General features: G+C 35.7%; 1 protein-coding gene and 1 long non-coding RNA gene across 6 annotated transcripts in view; both read right to left on the bottom strand.

The window, feature by feature from the left end:
- LOC137251206 (uncharacterized) overlaps positions 1-10,811 on the bottom strand; it is a 96,716-nt gene that overhangs the window by 77,882 nt on the left and 8,023 nt on the right. The window lies entirely within an intron of this gene.
- The window catches only part of Trf2 (TATA box binding protein-related factor 2), a 67,621-nt gene that overhangs the window by 54,620 nt on the left and 2,190 nt on the right, over positions 1-10,811 (bottom strand). The window contains exon 2 of one of the 5 annotated variants that reach the window (XM_067785388.1): positions 7,796-7,902. The exons of the other annotated variants lie outside the window; for them this stretch is intronic. The gene's annotated coding sequence lies outside the window, so the exon portion shown is untranslated. The remainder of the gene's footprint in view (positions 1-7,795; positions 7,903-10,811) is intronic. 5 annotated transcript variants of the gene reach the window in all.

The following is a 10,811-nucleotide window of genomic DNA, read 5'->3' on the forward strand; positions in this document are numbered from 1 at the left end:
TCTTTGACCTGAGGTTATTGAATTTAAAAAATATAGTCGCGTTAAAACGAGTCTGTTTGGCGTCAGCATTTTAATCGATAGCTGCAAAGGGAAGAGGATATGGGCGCGAACGACCTTGAAAATAATGTTAATTAATGTACGCACAAATATAGGGCCAATTAAATTTAGCAATTGCTATTTGTAGCGTATCGCATGAATGAAAAAATCAGTATCAGCTTCGGTTTCTATTGCGTTTTCGGAACTTAAGATCTCGGTTTTCTTTGCGATTGCCGTTCAAGCTCGTATTCGGTTTTAGTTCTGGCTTCGATTTCCTTGCCGAATTCAGTTCCTCCTCGGTTTAAGCTCCAGTACCCTTTTCTATTTCGTATCTTATCTTTTTCAGTTTCATTTCTACCTTCTGTTTTTACCTTGCTTTTCCTGTCAGTTTCTTCATTGTTTTCTCTCCTTTCCTTTTATTGCCTATTTTCTCTCCCTGTTTTCGTTTCCCTTCCTTTCCGTTCCTTTTATCTCTCCCTTCCTTATTTTCTTATCCATTTCTTTATTTTCCCCAACCACCTCTTTCCTTTTCTTTTTACTTCATTGAGAATTTACGAAAATCCAGCTCTTGCATACTTACCTAACTTTTTTTTATAATTTTTTTTTTCGGAAACGGTGTGCTCTAGGTTAGGTTAGGTTGAACTGGCCGGTCCATGAGGACCTCACATAGACTGATTGAGTCCGTAGTGTTACCAGAAGTTTGTTTTAACGACGAAACTATCAAAAACCAGGACCTATGTTATAAAATAACTTCGTCCTCTTGGCAAATACTAGAAGCTTCCTGGGACTTAAGCCACTTTCTGCTTCTAGATCTGACAGCTGTATCACTCCTAATAGCTGGAGTATTAGCCCGGCAAGTGCAGGGCACGAGCACAGAACGTGCTCAATCGTTTCCTCCTCCAACCCGCACTTCCTACATCTGCTATCACTGACCAAGCCTAATTTAAAGGCATGTGACGCCAGAAGGCAGTGTCCAGTCAGAATACCCGTCATGAGTCTACAGTCCTCTCTTTTTAATGATAGAAGCAACTTTGTTAGTCTAAGGTTGTAAGACCTACTCTAATTCTCATAAGTTCGGCAGTATATAAAGGAGTGAACACAATAAACAATGGGGTAGCAAATATTCTTTAGTTGTTTATACTTGCAAACTTCAAATGAGTTTTACCAAAATTCAGTAAGAGATTTAGTATTGTGCTTAATATAAAATGTTGATGCACTGCAATAATCCCGAAACTGATTTACATATTCAATATTTTAGCAACCACGATTCAACTATGCTGTTTTATATGGATTTGGCCATGTAAAATTTAACTAGCCTTTAGTGGCAGCTTAAGCGCCGTATATATATATATATATATATATATATACATTAGACTGGGTCGATTTATTAACCGATATCGCGCCATCGATTTTTCGATAGGATTTGGGCTCAGGAAAAGAAATTCCACTACGCATACCTGCCCAAGAAAATAGTTTTCGAGCCTGCGAAATTTCATTTTTTTTACTTTTTTTCGACTTTGATTCTTAAGGTTATCTTCATGACCTACTAAAAAAATTTTCATTTGATTGTAAAATTTTCACGATACCCTGTCCGACCCATACATATCATGAAAAAACCTTAAAAATCAGAGTCGAAATAAAGTCAAAAAAATTTATTTTGCGTAGTGGAACTTTTGTTTTCCTGAGCCCAAATCCTATCGAAAAATGGATGGCGCGACATTGGTTAACTTTCGTCCATACAAATCGACCCGCCCTAATGTACATACATTTCATGTATGCACTGTGAAGAACATTAAGCATACCTATATTCGGTTTTCGAAACAACAGCGAATAAAAAACACTAATTGCTATTCAACTGCTTATACATAGAATACTGTATTTGACTTTTTTATGTAATGAGATCACTTGGAACGAAGTTGCCCATTCATTGAAAGTAACACAAAACGAAATCGCGTTTGTCAATTAACATATTTACTTTATGTGTAGATATGTAAGTATTTATACACGTATATGGTTTATATGTAGATGTTGTGCAATAACGCGTAAACTTTTACTTTCAAGTCTTCTTTGTGCTTCTTTGCCTTGTTTTCACATTTCTTTTGCCGTTGGACCTTCTTTCGCTACATGAGATGTTGTAGTTCCTTTCATCGTTAGCCTAATCTTTAAATTGCATGCAGGTATGAATACTTATTGTTTGATAGTTTCCGATCTCCTAGAAATGTATGTACATATGTATAAATATTCTCTCCTTGTCGCCTTCTTTTTTGATGGAAGTGATAGAAGGTTTAACTTCTTCATAAGAAAACAAGTAAGGAAGGCTAAGTTCGGGCGTAACCGAACATTACATACTCAGTTGAGAGCTATGGAGACAAAATAAGGGAAAATCACCATGTAGGAAAATGAAACAGGGTAACCCTGGTATGTGTTTGTATGAAATGTGTATAAAATGGAAGGTATTAAAGAGTATTTTAAGAGAGTGGGCCATAGTACTATAGGTGGACGCTATTTAGGGATACCGCCATAAAGGTGGACCGGGGCTGACTCTAGAATTCGTTTGTACGATATGGGTATCAAATGAAAGGTGTTAATGAGCATTTTAAAAGGGAGTGGGCCTTAGTTCTATAGGTGGACGCCTTTTCGAGATATCGTCATAAACGTGGACCAGGGGTGACTCTAGAATTTGTTTGTACGATATGGGTATCAAACAAAAGGTTTTAATGAGTATTTTAAAAGGGAGTGCGCCTTAGTTCTATGGGTGGACGCCTTTTCGAGATATCGCCATAAACATGGACCAGGGGTGAATCTAGAATTTGTTTGTACGATATGGGTATCAAATGAAAGGTGTTAATGTGTATTTTAAAAGGGAGTGGGCCTTAGTTCTATGGGTGGATGCCTTTTCGAGATATCGCCATAAATGTGGCTCTATAATGTGTTTGTACGATATGGGTATCAAATTAAAGGTATTAATGAGGGTTTTAAAATGGAGTGGTGGTAGTTGTATATGTGAAGGCGTTTTCGTGATATCGACTAAAATGTGGACCAGGGTGACCCAGACATCATCTGTCGGGTACCGCTAATTTATTTATATATATAATACCACGAACTGTATTCCTGCCAAGATTCCAAGGGTTTTGATTTCGCCCTGCAGAACTTTTTCATTTTCTTCTACTTAATATGGTAGGTGTCACACCCATTTTTTACAAAGTTTTTTTCTAAAGTTATATTTTGCGTCATTAAACAAATCCAATTACCATGTTTCATCCCTTTCTTCGTATTTGGTATAGAACTATGGCATTTTTTTCATTTGTCGTAATTTTCGATATCGAAAAAGGGGGCGTGGTCATAGTCGGATTTCGGCCATTTTTTCCACCAATACAAAGTGCGTTCAGATAAGTGCGTGAACTGAGTTTAGTAAAGATATATCGATTTTTGCTCAAGTTATCGTGTTAGCGGCCGAGCGGAAGGACAGACGGTCGACTGTGTATAAAAACTGGGCGTGGCTTCAACCGATTTCGCCCTTTTTCACAGAAAAGTGTCATCGTTCTAGAATCTAAGTCTCTACCAAATTTCACAAGGATTGGTAAATTTTTGTTCGACTTATGGCATTAAAAGTATCCTAGACAAATTAAATGAAAAAGGGCGGAGTCACGCCCATTTTGAAATTTTCTTTTATTTTTGTATTTTGTTGCACCATATCATTACTGGAGTTGAATGTTGACATAATGTACTTATATACTGTAAAGATATTAACCTTTCTTTTAAAATTTGACTTTAAAAAATTTTTTTTTTAAAAAGTGGGCGTGGTCGGTCTCCGATTTCGCTAATTTTTATTAGGCATACATATAGTAATAGGAGTAACGTTCCTGCCAAATTTCATCATTATATCTTCAACGACTGCCAAATTACACCTTGCAAAACTTCTAAATTACCTTCTTTTAAAAGTGGGCGGTGCCACGCCCATTGTCCAAAATTTTACTAATTTTCTATTCTGCGTCATAAGTTCAACTCTCCTACCAAGTTTCATCGCTTTATCCGTCTTTGGTAATGAATTATCGCACTTTTTCGATTTTTTGAAATTTTCGATATCGAAAAAGTGCGCGTGGTTATAGTCCGATATCGTTCATTTTAAATAGCGATCTGAGATGAGTGCCCAGGAACCTACATACCAAATTTCATCAAGATACCTCAAAATTTACTCAAGTTATCGTGTTAACGGACGGACGGGCGGACATGGCTCAAGGAAATTTTTTTTCGATACTGATGATTTTGATATATGGAAGTCTATATCTATCTCGATTCCTTTATACCTGTACAACCAACCGTTATGCAATCAAAGTTAATATACTCTGTGAGCTCTGCTCAACTGAGTATAAATAGGGGTATTTACGTGCGCCTGATTTCAAAACAGGTTACTGGAAGAGCATTTAAGTATAAACTTACGATGTAGTTCTTTGCTGCTCTCCCGTTTCCTACCGATATCAGACGGAGAACGCGTGAATTTCGCGTAGTGATCGGATTGCCTTATACCCACTGTAAGAATTTCGCCAATCCGGCCAAATTTCCCTACCGAAGAACGTAAAATTCGGTAATAAGATGACTTGTTGACCCACACAAGCAACCCCAATGGCAGGAGCATCTCATGAACTATAAATTTGCCATAAGAGCTGTACACGGTAGCGAGGATTTTTTTCAATTTAGCAACCTAAATCTTTGAAATATTTGCGTGCAATTATTTCCCTTTCAAAGATTCTAAGCTCGACAATTCTTAAGCCTAGCAACAGCATTTATTATACTCATATTGCTAAATAAGCATAAATCTATAGACAAGTACATTATTGTATAGGTATTGAATTATGTGTTTGCATTAGGGTTGCCAATGTGATAATAGCTATAAAGATACTCCATTAAGTTCAGACTTGCGGCAAGTACTCAACAAAGCACGAATATTACAAAAGGGGGTTTATTAGGTGTTGTTTACGCCCTTCGTTTCGTCAAATCTTATTAAGATCCGTTATTTGCATTTTTACACTGGCACAGAAGAAAAAAGTAATCTGTATATTGAATTATAGGTTAGGTCGGACTGGCCTTAAATGCCTTACATAGACTGAATGTGTTCATAGTAGCCGTGTTTTTTTTACACGCGTATACATTTACGTTTGCGCTTAAAAAAATGCTTATCCTCGCTAGATAATGCTTAGGAGATCCATCTAGCGGCAGTGGTTAAATAACTAGCTACAGCACAGGGTGTACCGAAAAGCGGAGACACAACCCTCTGATGGCCATAGTGTATAACATATAGCTGAATCAGTTGCAATGGATTTTGGATACGCACCATTTTAAGAGGTGATAGATAGAATTAGTGTAGAGGTGAAACATAGACACATATTTCAGTTGAATCTGTGTATAATGCGTATTGAAATTTAGTAGTAGGTACTAATTCAGCAATTTCAGAGGAGTATTTAAAGTTTGACACTTAGCAGTCCATTTAAGTTTAAGCGTAAACGTCTATAGATGTAAAACAAAAAAAACATAGCTATTGTTACCAGAATTTGTTTGATGACCAAATGGAAAACTCCAGGACTAGACACCAGGACTTATTTTATAGAATAAATAAGGACCTAGCTTAATTGCTGCCTCGAGATCTCGCAACTCTGCCGCCCCTAGTAGCTGTAGCCTATTTCGCGAGCGGAGGACACGAACACAAAGTGTTTAACTGTTTCTTCCTACATCTGCTGTTACACCCTCGGTTTAACTTATAAGCCAGAAAGCATTGTCCAGTTAGTATGCCCATCGTAAGCCTAGACGCATGAAAATACATACATATAAGAATTTTGAGGCGCTCATTCCGATTTTTCCAATTTGCCAAAATCTTCAGATAAAAAAAAATATTTGGCACGATGTACCTCCGAGGAGATTTAGCCAAACTTTTCTTCCAATTTGCATCCTGCTTCGTTTTATTTTTTCCCTACAAATTGGCCGGACGGAATTAATATGGTGCGAAAAGGACTCGAAGGCTGTATTTGTGAAAGGATGAAACGGAAATTAACCTCTATTGGTTTTACTTTTGGCTTCGTCTCACAGTGGTTCAATATTAGAAGTAAGGGTTTATAACGCTCTTCAGTTTTCAAATTTCGTCCGATTTGACTAATTTTTTTTCTAAATGCAGATGTCGTTCGGCGTCGGCGTAACAGGTCAACCTAATAAAAACGCACTGCGGCAGTTTTCTGCCAAAAATGTTTCGTGCACATACAAATTGCATTTAATTTACTGCGTAAAAAGCTAACTCGATTTCCAATTTTTGTTCTGCGTGACATTTCGGCTTAACTCTTCTATGCATTTTAAACTGACAACGCATACTTATTTTAGTTAGGGCAAGAAAGTCGTTTATGTTGACGTGTAAAAAATGTAGGCCGTCCCGCCAAATATGGTTCACATTATTGTTGTATTTGCAATCTCTATCCGTATCTGGTTCACGTTTCATTGGAACACGGGGTATGTTTCACCTCAACACTAATTCTATGTATCACCTCTAAAAATGGTGTGTATCCACTATTCCTCGCAACCGATTCAGCTATATGTTATACGTTATGGCCACCAGAGGTTTGTGTCTCCGATTTTAGGTACCACTGCCGCTAGATGGGTCTTCTAAGCGAGGATAAGCGTTTTTTTTTACGCACAAACGTAAACGTATACGCGTGTAAAAAAAACACGACTAATATCATGAATTCGAAATGCGGGAATAGACAAACCGCGAATTGGTGACAATCCTAGTGTGCATATACGTACAGGCCTGTGCATGTATGTATCAAAACAGGAAAAATATACCATTATATAAAGTAGGTATATAGACGGATGTATGCTCTTCGCTTTTCAAAGTGAACTATTCGCACCTGCCTTGAACAGCTGTTTTAGTACATTTCTGTTGTAGCCAAAAGCGAAGGTATTAAAATTATTACATACCTTCAAAGTATGCATATATGAACGTGTCTGTACACGTTTTGATTGTGTTGGTGCTACAATAGTTGCGTTCCAATGAAGCCTGATCCAGAACAACAACGCTGTGATCCTGATATCTAGTATCTGGATAAATTTCTGATCAAGAGGGTGGCTCTGTTAATTCGGTTTTCGGAAAATGTTTGATAGCACTTACAGACATTTGCACGGGGGCATTCTATATTTAACAAACTTTCCAGTCGACAACCCATAAATTTTTACCTTAAGTCTGGAAACAAATTATTAATTTTAAATCATGATAGGAAAACTATAAATTTTTTATTAAAAAAATACAAGAAACACAAAATATGCTTTTTCCCAAAGCTTCTGACAGAAGTAAATTTTTTAGTTCAAAACGCTTATTTTAGACATTTTAAGCATTAGTAAAAAAAAAAAATAAAATCCAAAATCCCATACAATTTTATATGGAAAATATATCGCATTGTGGCATTGTTTAAGGAATTAATTATACTAGTAACTATTGATAATTTGTATTAACTTTTTATGTAAAATTTTATGGAGCTATTCGGGAAAAAATATGGTAAAATAACAGGTACCCTATTATGTGAAAACATAAGTTGCGTGCTGCCAACTCGCATAGTACTGATGCGGATCGTTTCGATGAGATTTGGGCTGGATGGCTCATTGGAACGCCCTATATATGATCATTTGGATTTTGTCGTAAAGAATCGTGTACATAAAAGGTCAATTAATGGTGACTTATAACCATAAAACCATAACCAGATAAACAGCTGATCGAACCTACCTTTTGGAAATCAATGTAATCGAATCATGGTGCCATACCATAACGCTAACGCCATAACCATACTATAGCCAACTTATTGGTTTTTGGTTTCTCGCCATATCCATAACCTAAAAATATTTGAGTTGGTGAATTTAATAACTTTTTGTAGATTTTATTCATTGTTTTGGATACGTTATGACTAAGAGACTTATTTTTTGTGGAATATGTTTGAAATTTTTTGCGTTTTCTTCATTTTTATGAAATTTTCACGATTTTTAGGTTAAGGTACCATTAATCGATCACATTGGAGATAGTTATGGATATGGGTATGGTTACAACTATGGCGTTAGGGTTAAGGAAGTTTAATTAGCCCTTAAAGTTCGAAAGACCTCTCCAATGGACGACCGATTGTAGCGTCATATGGAGGTACATTGGCAAAAAACATTACAACAGTATACATACATACACATGCATATTTATCCATTTAAATTATTGTGTACACAAATAAAATTTACGATATGATCATGAGAGTTCAATACAATATACATGTTGTTTACTCAGTATTGTTTAGTTAATACACTTTGATAAATTTAAAGAAACTCCAAAAGTTATTCCAAATCAAACAAATGAAAATTCTAATGACTTTAAAAACTATCAGTCATTGATTTTCGGTCTCATGTTAAAAATTAATTAGCAGATTTTCTTTATCTAAACCGGAAGGCCTTTAGAATCCGAAATAGTTCGCAGTCAGGATTAGTTAAATTAGTCTATAGTCAGTTTCGAAAGATAAACACTTCACTGAAATGTAAGGGGAAATATAAGGCAATATTTTTCTGAATATTCGTGGTCGAATTTAGCATCTATGGAATTTAGTTGGTACTTGAAGTTAGTTGCAGCTTATTTGACAAATTATGTCAAAAAGTTATAACTAAGTTCTAGTACTTAGTACCCCAGACAACATTTGAGAATGAGCTATGAAGCTATTGTTTTGCTGGGTGCTTAAATCTTTAGCCATTTCCTATGATTCGTACCTTTGTTAGACAGACATGAAATTTAATAACCTACAAACAAACCATGTCCAAGCAAAGCCCCACTACATTGACAGAAAATTTACTTTAAGCAACACTTGCGCGTCAGAAATACATTACTGTAAAAGGAAGATACAAGATCTTACCCACACTTCAATTTTGGGGTAGGATTCTTAGACCGGCTTTAAGAAACTTTGATGACTGGGGGTAGACATAATAGCTGTATCACATGCCCGGTAGTGTCCTTGTCTCGCTCTTCTAATTCCGTGAAAAACAACAAACGATTGCAATGAGTTTGTTTTTTGTCGAGCGGCTAGGGAAATTTCATATTGAAATAAGCTTATATTCAGCTTCTAACCTAAAAACTTCTTATATACTTACATGCATTTATAAGGCATACATATAAATATAACTTAAATTGTACAAATATAAATAAGCGTATGCGTGCACATCTCAGAATAGGTTTTAATGAAATGCCATGATTTTGATTATCTTCCGCAGTGAAGTCTACAATACTGTTTTGATTTTTTTAACTTTTTGAAAAACAAGAGCGAGCAACAGGAAACCTTAACCTAAAAATGAATTACAAAAGAAAACCTAACGCAAACTAGTTAGATTAAAATTTAGCTTTTTGACCAATTTGGTTTAAAGTGAAAGTTACATTGACTCCACTTGTTGGACCCTACGTTTCGCTAGGCTTCCTAGCATCCTCAGGGGTGAGATATTTATTTGCGACAACAAATATATGTACATACATTATACACCAAAAACGAACAGACATGGTACATACGTACAAACATATAACAATAATTACAAAATTTAACTTAATGCTATTTTATAATAATAAATGTCATAAATCAGTACCAGTCTTCACAAATTGACCGCAAACTAAATTTATGAGCTTGAATATATATTTTATTATATATTGGAGCCGGAGAACATATCAGTTAGCTATTTATTTAATGTCGTCATAGCAGACTTAGGGGGTCAAGTTAAATTAAGTCAATATACCGTAAATAAGTAATGCCGTAACACAGAAAAGAAAAATTCGCACATTTTGAGTTGATCATATGTGAACGAGTATGATGGTTGTGAAGACCAGACGCAAGTATAAATATCGCTACGTACATATATCTATAAGTGGTATACATAAATTGATATACATACATACATATAAATATGGTCTATTCGTGTATCGTAAGTTTTCTCATAAAAAATATTTAGCTCTCATTGTGTCGGCTGCTTTCTAAACGAAATGATTAACCAGAAATAAATGCGACTACTGGCAAGTTCGTTGTGGACCCGAGTCATTTGCTTATTGTTCCGATTCATACTCATGGCTGTATTTCTTTTTAAACGATGAGTTTAGTCTTCTGCAGTATGTGTTCATGCTGCGAACAGAGCGCCAAAATCATTGGAGGGGACGTACTACGCTTATTGGTGGCACTAAAACGGTGTGGTTGACGTAAATATTCCTTCCGCCCCTTCCACCGTTATCAACAATTCGGAATACATGGCTGCTTTGATTATATTATATGCCATTGTATTCAATACGGGATGTGTGCGATTGTTTCTGTTCTTCGTAAATTGTTCTTTCTTTTTCATATTAATCTCTACTAAGGGGTCCTGGACATATACAAAACTTTCATTACATATTATAGGCAAGAATACGAGACTGATGTCACAACAAATACGAACAGAGAAAATAGGTGGGTGGAATAGACTATTCAATGTCAATACTATTACTGGTTTTCAAAAGACAATAAATGTTTTGAAATTGCATTCGAAATTTTAGACAAATTTGATGGCTCTAAGCTTTTAAAATAGATTTGCTGCTCTAACTTGTGCACCTTCTGTATGTTTAAAATAAAGAATCTTTTGCATTCTCAGAGTACAAAAGATTATCGCAAAACTAGAAATAGGTATTCGCTTGGTAATCCTAAAATCATAATTACGCCATCAAAAAGACACCTAATGATTAAACCTGCAACAACTGATTTTAAACTTAT

Source organism: Eurosta solidaginis, chromosome 4, assembly GCF_040869045.1.
Source record: "Eurosta solidaginis isolate ZX-2024a chromosome 4, ASM4086904v1, whole genome shotgun sequence".
Lineage (NCBI taxonomy): Eukaryota > Metazoa > Arthropoda > Insecta > Diptera > Tephritidae > Eurosta > Eurosta solidaginis.